General features: G+C 22.2%; 2 long non-coding RNA genes across 3 annotated transcripts in view; both read left to right on the top strand.

The window, feature by feature from the left end:
- LOC116415058 (uncharacterized) overlaps positions 1–5,976 on the top strand; it is a 92,558-nt gene extending 86,582 nt beyond the window's left edge. Inside the window, exon 6 of the long non-coding RNA XR_015294264.1 lies at positions 5,557–5,976. This is a non-coding gene — a long non-coding RNA (uncharacterized LOC116415058). The remainder of the gene's footprint in view (positions 1–5,556) is intronic.
- A 1,041-nt stretch (positions 5,977–7,017) lies between these two features.
- Positions 7,018–15,534, top strand: LOC147656529 (uncharacterized). 2 transcript variants are annotated; one of them, XR_015294266.1, is made up of 4 exons: positions 7,019–7,143; positions 7,210–7,306; positions 7,741–7,915; positions 15,331–15,534. It is a non-coding gene; the product is annotated as an uncharacterized LOC147656529 (long non-coding RNA). The 2 variants fall into 2 exon arrangements; XR_015294265.1 differs by having other exon boundaries at positions 7,018–7,306.
- The last annotated feature ends 825 nt before the right edge of the window (positions 15,535–16,359 follow it).

The following is a 16,359-nucleotide window of genomic DNA, read 5'->3' as shown; positions in this document are numbered from 1 at the left end:
ATTTTTTAAATTTGTAATGGTATGTTTGGTATATTCTATTTTTAAAATATTTAAACTAATTTGTATTTCATTAACATTCTTTCTATATCTCAGAGAGTAAACTCTCATTGGAACTTATCATGCACCCTTCTTTCCTAATATCTTCTCATATATCTTAACGATTAAACTTTTACTTTAAAGTGCATCTCCGATGCAGAAAAATCACTCTTAAAAGATTATTCACTTTTAAAATGAATCTGATGATTCAAATAATCTTTTTCATTTATTTTTTGGATTGTTTTGTGCTATAAGACTAGATTGTTAAAACATAATATTCTCGAATTCAATTTCGAAAAAATTTCGAAAAAAATTTGAAATTGTTTCCAGTCAAAACAAAATTACTATCAAAAATAAGAAAACCATTCTTACTATTTTTTTTGCGAAAAAACATTTCTTTTTCGAATGACACGAAAATTCTAATAATTTTTCTTATCATAATATTTAATATTTAATAAATAATATTTTCCGAAAAAAATGGATCAAAAGATAAGGTTGAAGAAATTCGTTATATTCTATAAATTTAATTATAAATATAAATATATGTAATAAATATTTATTATTTGAAAAAAAAACTTTACTACTGTTCCTAGTTGACTTGATGCTTTAGAGTATCTAAGAAGATCTAATAATAATAATTATTATTATTATTCTTTTTCGAATGACACTTACGAAAATTCTAATAATTTTTCTTATCAGTGATAATTTTTTTTTTATTATTAATTTTACTTTATAAATATATACTCCATAATTGTATTTTACATGGAAATTTTAATTTCTGTTCATATAAAATCATTACAGTTAATTCCATGAAACATGATACATATGCTAGAAGCAATTACGAAATTTATTTAAATATCATTCATGTCCTGTTAATATTTTACTATTGTAATAGTTTTATTCAAACATTCTACAAATCTGATTGTGGATGCAGCAGAATTGTTATAATCATTTTAGTCTTCTTAATTTCAAACAATTTTATTAATTCGAAATAATATTTTCCGAAAAAAATGGATCCAAAGATAAGGTTGAAGAAATTCGTTATATTCTATAAATTTAATTATAAATATAAATATATTTAATAAATATTTATTATTTGAAAAAAAAACTTTAGTACTGTTCCTAGTTGACTTGATGCTTTAGAGTATCTAAGAAGATCTAATAATAATAATTATTATTATTATTCTTTTTCGAATGACACTTACGAAAATTCTAATAATTTTTCTTATCAGTGATAATTTTTTTTTTATTATTAATTTTACTTTCTCCATAATTGTATTTTACATGGAAATTTTAATTTCTGTTCATATAAAATCATTACAGTTAATTCTGTAAAACATGATACATATGCTAGAAGTAATTACGAAATTTATTTAAATATCATTCATGTCCTGTTAATATTTTACTATTGTAATAGTTTTATTCAAACATTCTACAAATCTGATTGTGGATGCAGCAGAATTGTTATAATCATTTTAGTCTTCTTAATTTCAAACAATTTTATTAATTCGAAATAATATTTTCCGAAAAAGATGGATTCAAAGATAAGGTTGAAGAAATTCGTTATATTCTATAAATTTAATTATAAATATAAATATATTTAATAAATATTTATTATTTGAAAAAAAAACTTTAGTACTGTTCCTAGTTGACTTGATGCTTTAGAGTATCTAAGAAGATCTAATAATAATAATTATTATTATTATTCTTTTTCGAATGACACTTACGAAAATTCTAATAATTTTTCTTATCAGTGATAATTTTTTTTTTATTATTAATTTTACTTTCTCCATAATTGTATTTTACATGGAAATTTTAATTTCTGTTCATATAAAATCATTACAGTTAATTCTGTAAAACATGATACATATGCTAGAAGTAATTACGAAATTTATTTAAATATCATTCATGTCCTGTTAATATTTTACTATTGTAATAGTTTTATTCAAACATTCTACAAATCTGATTGTGGATGCAGCAGAATTGTTATAATCATTTTAGTCTTCTTAATTTCAAACAATTTTATTAATTCGAAATAATATTTTCCGAAAAAAATGGATCCAAAGATAAGGTTGAAGAAATTCGTTATATTCTATAAATTTAATTAGAAATATAAATATATTTATAATATATTTATAAATATAAATATTTATTATTTGAAAAAAAAAACTTTGGTACTGTTCCTAATTGATTTGATGCTTTAGAGTGAGAAGATTTAATAATAATAATTATTATTTTTTTTTTATATAATTCTTTTTAATTTTTTTTTTATTCTATCATTATCTTTGCACAATTGTTACAATAGCAATGCATTTTGAGAATCAATATTTGATTTCATTCTTTTATTTTGTTCTAGAATGCTTTAAACGTATCAATTCTACGTGTTACACAAAATTATATTATTATTATTTATAATTCTTTGCTAATTGAGAATTTATTCATTCTACGGAACGAAAATAAATAATTGATTTAAATCAATGACGACAGTGTTTTCATCCAAACAAAAGAAAAAATATCTGCAAATTTGTTTAAATTTTCTTAATATAATATGGATTAGTTTATCGTGAAAATGATACTATTTTAAAACTATTTTGATTGCACTATTATTATTGAAAGTTTTTGTTACTTAGATTGCCAATTTTTATATTTGAAATGTATTATTTGAAAAATTCTTTTTTGCACAACCTATGCATGCAACTAAGTACAAGTTTTGTGATTTTATTTTTCTTGATTTTTGTACTGCATTTTTAAATTAACAAGTATTTAGTATTAGTGCAGAATATATTGTTTGTTTCTATATGATATTTGATATGACGACGAGAAAGATTGTATCCTTTCATTTGTACAAACTTTACATTGCAATCTAACCAAAAATTGCCCTCCACAATTAAAGAAAAATTATTCTGTTTACTTTCTTAAAAAATATACAATTATGCATCACTTCAGAAAGAATCTCATTAAAAATTAATACTTTTAAATATTTTTTTAACAAAATGTTCATAAAATTTAAATTATTATAAATTTTGGATTGTATATTTTTAAGAAAAAAATTGTTCTGTTTTAAAAATATTGAATTGTATACTATTATGTATATTATGTATGTATACTATATTGTATATATTATGTTTTGTTTTCAACAATAACTTTTTGTTGGATATGATTGTAAATTATGAAAATATAGTTTCCAAAAATAATTTGATATTTGTGATTAAAAAATACGGATATGTTTATTAAACAAAACGTATATAAAACATTTTAAAAATTAATTGAGTATAATGCTCTATGCAAAATGTTCTCGTTCAATTTTATTTTATAAAAAAAAATATAATTAGTAAGAAATAAAATATACTATGCTTAATTAACTTTAACACCTCTAATAGATTTTTAACTTTTTTGTAATGCATGACTTCAATCTTTCTTTTTCAATTCATAATATATATAATCGAAAATAAGAAAATAAAAAGATATTAAAAAACTGCAGCATTGGTGAAGAATTTATTAAGATCTTTACTAGAATATAAATATAAAATTATTTTATTAACATTTTGTTATTTATTTGTAATCATTCTAATCATTGTAATCTTTTAAAATTGTAAAGATTCAATTGTACTTTATTCAATAAAAATTAATTAAATATTAATTATTATTTCAAAATTATTATTTAAAAATTTTGATACATATTGTAGTTGCTCTGAGAGTCATATTTAGAACATTGACGTAAAAATATCGATGTAATAATGAATAGATGTCGCATTAGTCAATTGGAGAAATCTAGATTATCGATAAAATCTGTAGTTATCTTTTCAAGAAAAATGATTTTAGAAATTGGATTTACTATTATTATTAAATTAATATTTATTAATATGTGAAAAATATGTAAAATTATGTTAGATAAAAAATATTAATAAAATAGCAATTATCAATATTTATGAATTGATATAAAAAAAAACTGATTTTTTAATTGATTTAAAAAAAAGAAGTAATGAAAAATATCGTTTCAATTTTACATATATATTAATACATAATACATTAAATTTTACACATTAATATATATATATATATATATATATATATATTTAATATTTATTTATACATTAATATTTAAATTTATATTAGTAATATTTATATTAATAAATTTTAGTTCAAACTTTCTCAAAATAAATAATTAATTAAAATCAATATTAAGCTCCTTTCATTCTTCATTGCATAATATATAAAATATATAATTTTATTTTATTTTAAAAAAAATGAATAAAACAATAGAGTAGATCAATAAATAAAAAGAATATATTAAATAGAACAAAATTATACTATTTTATATATTTTATTTTCATATGCAATGCTTATATATGCAATGCAATTTTTCAGACTTTCTCGCTATAATAAAAAAATTTTTTAATGGAAATTAATCAATTAACAACAAAATAATATTAACAAAAAACTTTTTATTCAATCAAAAATAAAAAAATATTTTTTATTAAATAAAATTATATATTTTTTTTTATATTAATCAATACATTATTATAATATATTATTATATTATTTTTAAAAAAAAGTATTAAGAAATATAAAATTAATTAATTTAAATCATATAATTTTTATTAAACTACAAAATTGTTCTTATATTTAATGAACACATAAAAAATGTTATATAAAGTTCCTTAGTTTTGTTACAAGTGTTATAAACATATACATATACGTATGTTTGTTATAAACGTATACGCATGACATAAATAATAATTTTCTACCATAATACTCAGAAACATTGATTATGCTCTTCTGCATAAATACACATTTTTTGTTTTTTATCATAATAATTTTGTGTTATTATAAATAATTTAATTATAAAATAATATGATATCATAGAAAATATTTATGCACAATAATATAAATATATATAATTTATAATTATAAAATAATATGATATCATACAAAATATTTGCTCAATAATGTAAATAATTATAATTTATAATTATAAATTAATATGATATCATACAAAATATTTGCACAATAATGTAAATAATTATAATTTATAATTATAAAATAATATGATATCATACAAAATATTTGCACAATAATATAAATAATTATAATTTATAATTATAAAATAATATGATATCATACAAAATATTTGCTCAATAATGTAAATAATTATAATTTATAATTATAAATTAATATGATATCATACAAAATATTTGCACAATAATGTAAATAATTATAATTTATAATTATAAATTAATATGATATCATACAAAATATTTGCACAATAATATAAATAATTATAATTTATAATTATAAAATAATATGATATCATACAAAATATTTATGCACAATAATATAAATAATTATAATTTATAATTATAAAATAATATGATATCATACAAAATATTTATGCACAATATATTACATATAATATATATTAACAATAATATTTATGAGAATTTTGCTGAATTTCAATAATTGCATTTTTAATTTCTTGTACTGGTTCTTTACTTTTATAACATCAATTTTTTGTTTCAGAACTCTTCATAATTAATATTCAAGAGCTATAAAATTTGATGATCTTGGAGGCGAAGAATGTTTTCCATTGTGACTTATTCATCTATCAATATTTCTCGTTTAACCAGTTTTTCATTTGTATCAATATAATATACATGATATAATATACTGTCCAATTATATCCAGTTGTTCAAATAAAACACTAATCCAAAAATGAAAAATTCATTTAATAAAAATATTTAAAAAATTCTATCTAATTAATTTAATAAAAAGAATCAATGAGTAGATCATTAATCATGTTTAAAAGTAAATATTGCAAATCGATATTTATATTATCGGTTATCATATGTATTTATTATGAGCTTATATATTGATTATTTATATATATGATTATTAATTAACTGTATATTTTTCTTATATAAATTGTCTTGTTTGTTCATACCCTCGATGAAAAACCATCATTTTTTGTTACTACATTTACCATTCACAAAATTGAACTCGTTTCTCAATTCGAAATAATTCTTGCACAAGTGTGTAATGATTCAGCAATTTATTATTGCTCTGTTCTTCAAATAATATTTCGTGATAATTGTAATTGAAATTTGTTGAATATTTAATATAAGTTGATTTTCAAAGAGATTTGAAATTTTATTCGATTTGAAAGTCATCAGAATCATGTTGTTGGATTACAAATATGAAACGAACTTATTCTGTATTATTGTTGTTAGCTCCGAACTAACGTTCATGGAGCTACGGAATTTAGTAATAAATAATTATTCGTTCGTTATTAAGTATGTTCGATTCACTTTAAATGTGGTAAAATCTCTTGTACGTTATGATTCACAGTATCACAGACTACGAAGATACAAGTTCGAGTTCGTGAGTTCTTGGTAGTTCTTGCGTTGAAATTGTTCTTGAGTTCCTTCTCCATGGTGAAAAGGATGTGGGAATAACTCTTGAGTCCTAAGGTTCTGAGAGTTCTTGAATCCGTGTAACTTTCAGAAGGTTGTGCGAATAATTCTTGAGTCCCAAGGTTCTGAGAATTTTTGAATCCCAAGGTTCTGAGAATTTTTGAATCCCAAGGTTCTGAGAATTTTTGAATCCCAAGGTTCTGAGAATTTTTGAATCCCAAGGTTCTGAGAATTTTTGAATCCCAAGGTTCTGAGAATTTTTGAATCCCAAGGTTCTGAGAATTTTTGAATCCCAAGGTTCTGAGAATTTTTGAGCCCTCAGGTTTTGAGAGTTCTTGAGTCCTTAGTAACTCCCAAAGTTGTGATAGTTCTCGAATCTGTGTTACTGCTCTCCTTGAGGTTCTCGTCCCGTTTATAAGGGTTTTCCCCCAAGCTTGGTACGCCTTGAGGTCCCCACCATGTTCTGGTTATTAATCTATGAGTCTCTCTAATGAGAAACACAGATATCCAACAATGGTATGGACAAATTATCTGGTTGAGCAGTAATCCGGTCCAAGGAAAACTTTCTATAATCCGAGGGGTTAGGCCACTCATAAATCCCTTTACCCAAGAAATTGTTCTGTATATGTTTACAATGTTTTTCCTTTTGTAGGTTGATGTTAATTGCTGATGGGACTGGTTATAAAGGTCGTCTCAGGTACTAAGACCATATTGACAATCCAGGTATAAGTGAAAGCTTTTAAATGTGCAAAATAATTTACAGATCTTCACTCACAAGTTATATTGTCCCTGCAGCATCATTCTAAGCATTTGTTCATATCTGGATATATGTTCATTTGTCTGAACAATTATAAATGAATGTTAGTAAAAACAGAAGTATTCTTTTTTAAAAATATGAGTAACGATTCTTCCATAAAAACTCGAGCATTTTCATTTCATAAAATGAATATCAACGTATTATAATTCATTAGCAAATATTTTTTATATTTTAATATAAAATATCCAATATATGAAAATATTGGAAATCACATAATTCAGAATTAATAAGAATTAGTATAATAATTAATAATTAATATATTATTTTTTGAATTAATATAATAAGAATATAACTATAAGAATATTAGTAAATGTATATAAAATAATTTTTGCAAATTAAGTAAACATAGATGGTTTTCTGTGTGCTTTGATGAAAAATGCATAATTATCTATACCTTATATACAATATTAACTAACTGTAATTCTGTAACAAATCGTTTTTTTAATAAATATATAATATTTTTTTTTTTATGTGTAGATTAAGCCGCATAATCGTAGAATAATACAGCCAGAGGCATAGGGACATATGATCCATGATGAGCAGCTACAAACAAAAGCTAATATACATGTTACTTTGCTGATGATACTCGATATCCAAAGAAGTTCCTTAGAAGTAGAATGATAGAGGCCGTTCTATTATCAATTCTGAAAAGGTAAAGACGACCAGAAACATCGCTGGATAAATAGCCAATTCTCCTTCAGCGAATTTTAAATAGAGAAGAATATGTGATGTTACATTATTTTCATTGTCACTATTATATTAGGCAGAAGGATGTTATGTATTATTGGATAAATTATTTTTGGATCATGTAATATCTTTGTCTAATGTACTATTCACTGTTGAAAAAAATCTCTAAAATTGAATAATATAAAAGCAAAAAATATTCTTTAAAGCTGTCTAATCTTGTCATTTTTGGAAATATTTAGCGTTTTGATATAAAGGAGATTTCCCTTGAATATTCAAAATTATAAATAAAAAAATTCTATAAAACATAAGTATTTTTAATTATGAAATCAGAAATTATGAGAAATTATATTTCATTGTTTTAATATTGATTTTCCTTATCACACAATTAGATGTGTCTCTATATTGATCAATAGTATACTAGAAATAAATATATTCGTGAAAGTATTTTTATGATATATATTTCCTTTTAATTCTATGAATCAGATGTATTTTTTTTCATAAAATTCAATAATAGTGGAGATAATGTGATATCAGATATTATTCTTAAGTAGAAATTCGTTGAAGGAGAATTGAGTCATTTTTAGAGCATTATATGCAGCATCTTGAGCAGAAGTTAGTTCTTGAATTAGTTTTCTTGGTTTATTCTAAATTTTAATAATAGTACATACAAATTGCTGTGACTTCAAAGAACAAGAAATTTTTAATATATTTTTTTTTTGTAAACAACAATAAACTAATTTTGTATTTCATCTAATTTAAAATTCAAACATTTTCAATAAAATTATGAAAGTATACATTATTAGAATTAGAATCATATTTATCTTTTTTATATAATTTTGTGCTGTTATCTTCTTCAAGTTTTATAATTGTAAGTATATTGTATTATAAAATTCGCTCACTGGAAATTAAGAATTCATATTTTAATAAATTAAAAAATTAAAAAGTAAAAATAAAAAAGAATTTTTTAATATAAATTAAACTATTATTGTTCTATCGTTTACAATGCTTTAGAAATAATCATCTTAATTTTCAAATTCTTAACTTTTCATTTCATTTAGAGCATTTAAAACTTTATTCAAAATTTTGGATAAATTATTATTTTTAACACATAAATGCATTATAAAAAAATCAAATTTATAGCTTACACAACAATAAACGATACATAAAAACAAAACTTATAGTTCTTTCTAAAAATTCCTTTCTAAAAATTTCAAATATTCAAAATTTTTAATAATCTATTTTATTAAATGGAAATTAAAACATTTTAATAGCTATTGAATTAAATAACAAATTAAAATTATCTATTGTTTTTATGTCAATATTCTTAATATTTTAAATTGTTAGGAGTTTGTATTAAATACAGTTCTTCGTTTTAATAGAATATTTATTAAAATTTTTTTATAGATTTATGCAATAAATCAGAGAACACATAACAGAATACAATTTAAAATAATAAAATAACAAAATTAAATATATATCGTGAATTAATCAAATCTTATATAAATAATTTTTGCTAAATTTTTGATCAAATATCAATCATATTGAATCATCGAATAATTGTAACTGAATTTGAAAAATGAAAACCGAAGATATATTTTATTATACAATAAATGCGAAATGTCATGTATATCTTTAGATTCATTTAAAAATTTTCAAAAAATTTTTTCGCAAACTTTTTTCAACACTAAAAATTTATGAAACACGCAAATAGGATCAAGTTGCAAATGGATTTGTCAGCGATATTATATTAATGTAAGAATCATAAATAATGTCATTTTTTGGATGAAATATCGTGTACTTCAATCGATATGAAAAACAATTATCTGTTAATCTTTGTGGATATATCTTATACTGTATATATATCCAAATCGATGACGACAAATATCTAAAAGCGTATATTTTCTCAGCTTAAAAAATTATTGAATTCCAACTGAATAAATGACAAGGTACTGATGTGTCTCCGATATAAGGTTATTGTGAATATCGATGCAAATGCAAAATCATTCCTGCAACACAGCAAATATACTGAGGATAAAATTTTTTCAAGATTATGATCGCGCAGTATAGTTACTCAATTAACCAAAGACACATGTGTTTCTTCGAATTTTGATAAATTTGAAATCTCTACTATTCAAACAAAGAGAAAATGTAATTGTTAACATTGGTATCACATTTTAATTTTTCGTGAGCCAATTAGAATAAATTCCAACGAAGAATTGTCCAAGAAAAAGTTTTATTGCAAATGATTGGCTTGGCAATTGAAAAAAATTTAAGGAGAAACTTTATCATAACATATTACAATCTCATGTCTTATATCAAAAAATAGTATCATAATATCTTCTGATTCTATGATGGACCAAAGAGTTGCAAAAGAGCGAAAATATACAAGACAAAAAATAAGATATCATGATATGACAAAAAACTTAAGATAAATAAGAAGAGGAGATATAAATCTCAGGAAAAGTCACATCAGAATTGTAATGAAAGTGAAAATTTAAACGGAAAGAAATAGGGAATTTTACAAAATTATTTCTAAAATGACGAAAGAAGGTAATTAAACATATAGATGCAATCTTTTTACATAAGAAGATTTATTTATTTTCTGTATAAAATACAATATCTATAAAGGAAATCAATGATGAATCAATATCTCTATTGATAGAGATTGCCATCAAGAAGATATTTGATCTCCAATTCAATAATCCATCTTCTTATGATGCTGAAGTTTATAACAAAATTTAATATTAACTATAGCGAATTGATCATGCTACTAATAATAAAAAATTATTGTATGGTATTAAAATGAAAAGAAAAAATTTCAAAATTACTACAGAAATGAAGAAGACGAGAACTATACTTGAAAAAATGATGAATTATCTTGTGTTATTTCAGAAAAGAAAATAAATAAATGAAAGCATTTTGATAAGGAAATCTAAAGTAAAAGAAAAAGTACAGAATTTGCCTAGAGTTAGGGATTCAGCTGAGAAGACTTATAGACGAATCGAGAGAATATGAATTTCTCTTATCTCCAATGAAAAGGAAAACTTCTCTCTTTAATAAGAAAATCATTTTAGAACGCATATTATTGAGTAAAAAATTCTTAATAATTGAATTATTGAATTATTGAAGAAGATTTTTTTTTTACAAGATATATTCTATAATATATATTCTTATCTAACATGTATATTCTTAATAGACTTGATTAAAATCGAGATAGCCAAAAACTTGAGCAATTTTAGAGAGAATTTTAAAATAACTTTCAGGGAGATTATTTTATGATTCATATTTGTACTGTTGAATGCAAGAAAGGTTTTAATGATAATTAGTTTTTATTATCTTTAGAAAAGTTTGTTCACCAATATTGATTTAGAAAATATGTTATAATTTTGGTTTTAAAGATACAACAATGAAATTTACATATCATCTATAAAATAAAAATAAAATCTAATTGAGTCTAAATCTAATTTTATTTAAAAAAAATCTGAGACTTTTCTTGCATCCAACAGTAAAAATATAGATTCTTGAAATAAATATATCAAATTGTTATGGATAGATTGAAAAGACTTTTGTCAAGAATAATTAGATTAAAAATAAGAAAATGTAAACTTAATATAAATGTAGTATTAAAAAGAGAACCTACGAAGAGTTTTTTAAAAATATTATGGAATCCAAAAGGATTTCTCTTTGGAATATAAAGACGTTTCTTTCCATTAGCGTTTTATTTATATTAATTGTGCATATGTGTAAAGTACATAAGAACAATTATGGAATTGTTATGGATAAATCTAGAACGAAGAACCTGGTATATATACCAATTGCACTATGTATTAAAAATCCTGCAATTTTGCAGGCACATTTTGAAAGAATTAAGAGCCCTATTTTTATGTTGATGAAATTAAAGATGAATAAAAATCCAGATACTATTCAATGTAGAAATGACGTAGTATCATTAATGAATATACGTAGAGATTTTAAAGGATTGTGTATTAGATGTTATTCCTGTGAAATGTTACAAACGATAGTTTGTGGATGACATATGAACGAGCAATTAAACAATGATTTGACTTTCTGATAAATAGAAGCAAAGAACATAGAATAAATAAATGACTTAATTAATATCAATTGTACTGTGTGTATCACTGGAGAAATAACAATCTTAAAATAGTTACCGATGTAACAAAAGCCGTCCTTAAAGTAAAAGAATGATCAAAAAAAATGAATGATAATAAAATAAATTTATCTATCTTTCAAAAAGGTCTTAGAAGACATTTAAAAACTATCAGATCCAAATGGGCAAGATAATGGATATATATCTGCCTATTTCCCAATAAAAAAAGGCCAGAAATCAGAAATTTGTATTACCATGAAAGGTCCAAATAGAAGAGGTCCATTAGTATGCAGTAATATGGATCACTGTTGTTAAAAAAGATAATAATAAGATTAAATTGATTTGATACAAAGAATGTATTAATCAAAATGATAATAGCTTACCGTGATAGTGATAGCTTATGAACACTATCTCATATGTTATTACAGATAGACATATATCTGGTATGATTAAATTCTTAACGGAAAAACTTATTGCATCTCCAAGAAAAATCCAGAGGTATCCATCCAAACAATAGAGAATGATGGAAGAATCTGTAAACTGTGAATTACTAATTATGAAGAACTATAAAATAAATTAAAGTAAAAATGAAAAGTTAAAAAAGAAATAATAAAAAATGATATGAATATAATTTCTCTAATTAGATTAAAAGAAATATAAAAAAGATTTACATTTTTGGATTGTCCTTTTCCTCCAATAATGCACGAATAGTCACATTTGGCTATAAATTTAAGGAACTGGAAGATCACCGATTCTATACAAACAAATTGTATAAAATATGACTATGTATAATCGATTCATCAATCTAACACTTGATTAATGATCAGAGATTTCTATGGATTATGATTTATTATCATTAATATTTTATATTCTACTTTTAGAATTAAATTTAATGGAAATGTTTTCATTGTTATGACTATGTTTCTCAGAAAATATTATTATATAGGATTATTACCTTTTTATCATTGTTTTACTAATTGTTTCCTCTTTTAATAATTCTTTTTATTTCTAATTCCAATATTTCCACTTTATTTGTATTTTTTGTGTTTTTTCTACTTGATGAATTTAATTTTCTTTTATTTGATAGCAATATTAATTTTTACAAATTTTGATATTTTTTGATGATGATTTTAGATGATAATTTATCTATTAATATATATAATGATTTGTTTATTGATCAATTAAGCATATCTGTTGATACGTTTTGCTTATCGATATTATTTCTTTTTATATTATAGATACCATAAAATAAATTTTTCTAATTTGTTGTATTTTATGAAAATATTGCTTGTAAAAAATAATTTTTTTTTGGTACATTACTTAAAAAATTTAATAATAAAAATTGTATGAATAGCGACAGTTTTAATTTTAATTTTAATTTAATTATAATTTGTCCCTATATATTTGTAACTTTTTTTTATTTCCATAAATGTATCTTCATTTCTTTATAATCAACAAGTAAATAAATTATACTATATTCGTATGTTAAATGTTATTGTAAAAAACATACTTGAACAATTATGCGATAAATAAGTTTCGATATTTTTATTTTGACATAGATTTTAAAAATGACTTAATGATAAAATGGAGTTTTTTAAATTATATTGGAGCAATAAAAAGAATATTATATAATATAGCTCATTATATTTTAATTATAAAAATTTTTTTATAATATTATTAACTAGTTGATGCTAACTACAAATAAATTTATTATTATATATATCGATGTTTATGAATCGTATGGCAAAGGAGAAAATAATTTGTTTGAAAAATAATTTCCTGGGTCGGATAGAGTTTACAGATGATGAAGCTTTTAGGTTTGATAATCATTTAATCAGATGAGATGACATAAAAAAAAAAATTCACAAAAGCAACGTATAATTGAATATTATAAGATTATAATAGCAAGAAAAATATCAGAAAATATTTTATGCCAGAAATTTAAAATATTTTTAAACGAAAGATTTAATTTATCTTAATAATAAATATCTTTTAACAGGAAAATCAAGAAATGGCTATTCTTGGAAATATATTATTTTGGTTAGAACTGGAAATTACATAAATATTGAAGAAATTTCGAAACACGTGATACTATTTATACTATATATAAAATACTATGTATTTTAACACAGGATCAATAAAATAATAAGAAAATTATAAAAAAAATAACAATATAATTAGAAGAAAAAAATACTTGTCTTTTTTTATTATTTAAAATTATTTTATGTACGAATATAAATATAAATCAATAATGCTTTACATGATTCGATACATTTAATATTTTCATTTATGTATTTTCTTTTAATATACAATTTTAATATATTTTATAGTAATTCTTATAACAAAATCATATATTCGCGATTTAATTAAATCTTCATTCTGCTCAAAACTAATCGTTTCACAGTTATGGATATATTAAAATAATTCAATTTTTGATTAAATTTTAACGTGAAATTGATCACATCCGTCTAATTCTGAATTTAAATTGCTTTTGAAGCAAGTAAACGGAAATATTTATTCTTAGAAAACAAAAGCATTGTATAATTTTTTACCGCTTTATGCGTTTTCGTGACTGATGGCAAAACATTGTTGATAAATTTCATGGCTATAATATATTATTCATGGCTATAATATAATTGCATCCATTTCATGCATAAATTTCTATTTCACGTTGCAATTTTTTCAAACTATTTGAAATGATTGATATGATTTAGATATTTTTTGGTAATTGCCTATTGAAAAATGAAGATGTTCATTAATATTATTTTTTCTTTGATAAATTCGTTAAATTAAAAATGATATCAAATTGTAGTAATATTTTTCCACGAATAAATTGGGAATAAAAAATTAATAAAATAAATATATATGAATCAAAAAATAGAAAAATAATATTATCATACATTGTTTCAAATCGATGTGATTGTCATTCAGTAGTTTACAAGATATGCCTTATCAGAAAACAGAAATATAAAGTCTATTTCTGTTTTATATTTTCTGCGATATATTATAAATACAATTTTATAAAATTTTGATACCAAGAAGTTGGGTAAAACTTCTGAAAAATATTTATTTCTGAAATAGAAACATATTCTCGTTCGGCCATTTTGCGAATTATGCGGAAAAGCAAATGCGAATGATAAAATAATAGAGATAGATAGCGTGGCCAGCAATGCTGTCAGAGAATATTTAAAAGCACAATTCTATATATTTTTATTCGATTTATTATGAAATTGATTACTTTAAAACCATGTAATTTTTTTGAAATATTACAGAAACGATCAAAGACCAAGTGTTTCAAGCATCGGGCACAACAACGATCAGCTCTCAGAGAAAATTTGGAAGTTTGGCGAGATTTCATGGATAAGCGATCGAGTAACATCAAGGACAAAATATCAAGAATCTAACTTTTAAATTATCTGCAATATATGCAATATAATATTGCATATAATGTTGCAATATTATATGGCATATAAATTTGTAGCTCTCCATTTTTTGAATCTTTGACTTCGAATATTAAAAAAATCGATTCATCATTTATTAAGAAAACACTCGATTCAGTGTTATGAGAAAGGAAAATATTATTGAATAAATTAATATGGAAATCGATAGAAATAAAGATTCATTTTTTCGATAGCCCCATACATCGAATATCAATAAATCGATTCATCTTTTAAGTAATAGAAATAAATCCACACAGTAAAACATTAAAATATTGGCATTAAAACGAAAAATATGATCGAACAAATTGTTAACATTAACATGGCAATGAGATCAGTCGATACTGAAGAATAATAATATAAAGCATAAAAGTTTCGTTTCCGGTAACCTCATAGATGTCAAAACCGATTTACTCTTTAGTCGATTATTCAGTGTTATCAGAACGAAAAGTATGATCGAATAGATTGTGAAGACTATGGCAATCATAGAATTAATAATGGAGATCAATCGATACTGATGAAGATCAATGTAAAATATAAAAAGATTAGTTTTCGATAATCTCGATAATATTAATGATCTTTTAATAATAATAGAAAAAATTCAACTTAGACAGTATGAAACAGATTGTCAACATTACGTAGAATTAATGATGGAGATCAACCAATACTGATGAAAAAAAATGTAGAGCATAGAAAAATTCGTTTCCGGTAATCGCGTATATCAATAAACTGATTTATTCTTTAGTAACAATAGAAAATAGTCGATTATTCAGTGTTATCAGAAAAGAAATCATCAAACAAATTATTAAGATTAAACAATCGATTATTATAGAATCAATACACGATGGAGATCAATCGGTACTG

This window comes from Apis florea, unplaced genomic scaffold (genome assembly GCF_048593485.1).
Source record: "Apis florea isolate Af1SG1 unplaced genomic scaffold, ASM4859348v1 contig_3696_pilon, whole genome shotgun sequence".
Taxonomy (NCBI): Eukaryota; Metazoa; Arthropoda; class Insecta; order Hymenoptera; family Apidae; genus Apis; species Apis florea.
The sequence above is the reverse complement of the archived record's forward strand: the minus strand, read 5'-3'. Positions and strand labels throughout refer to the sequence as shown.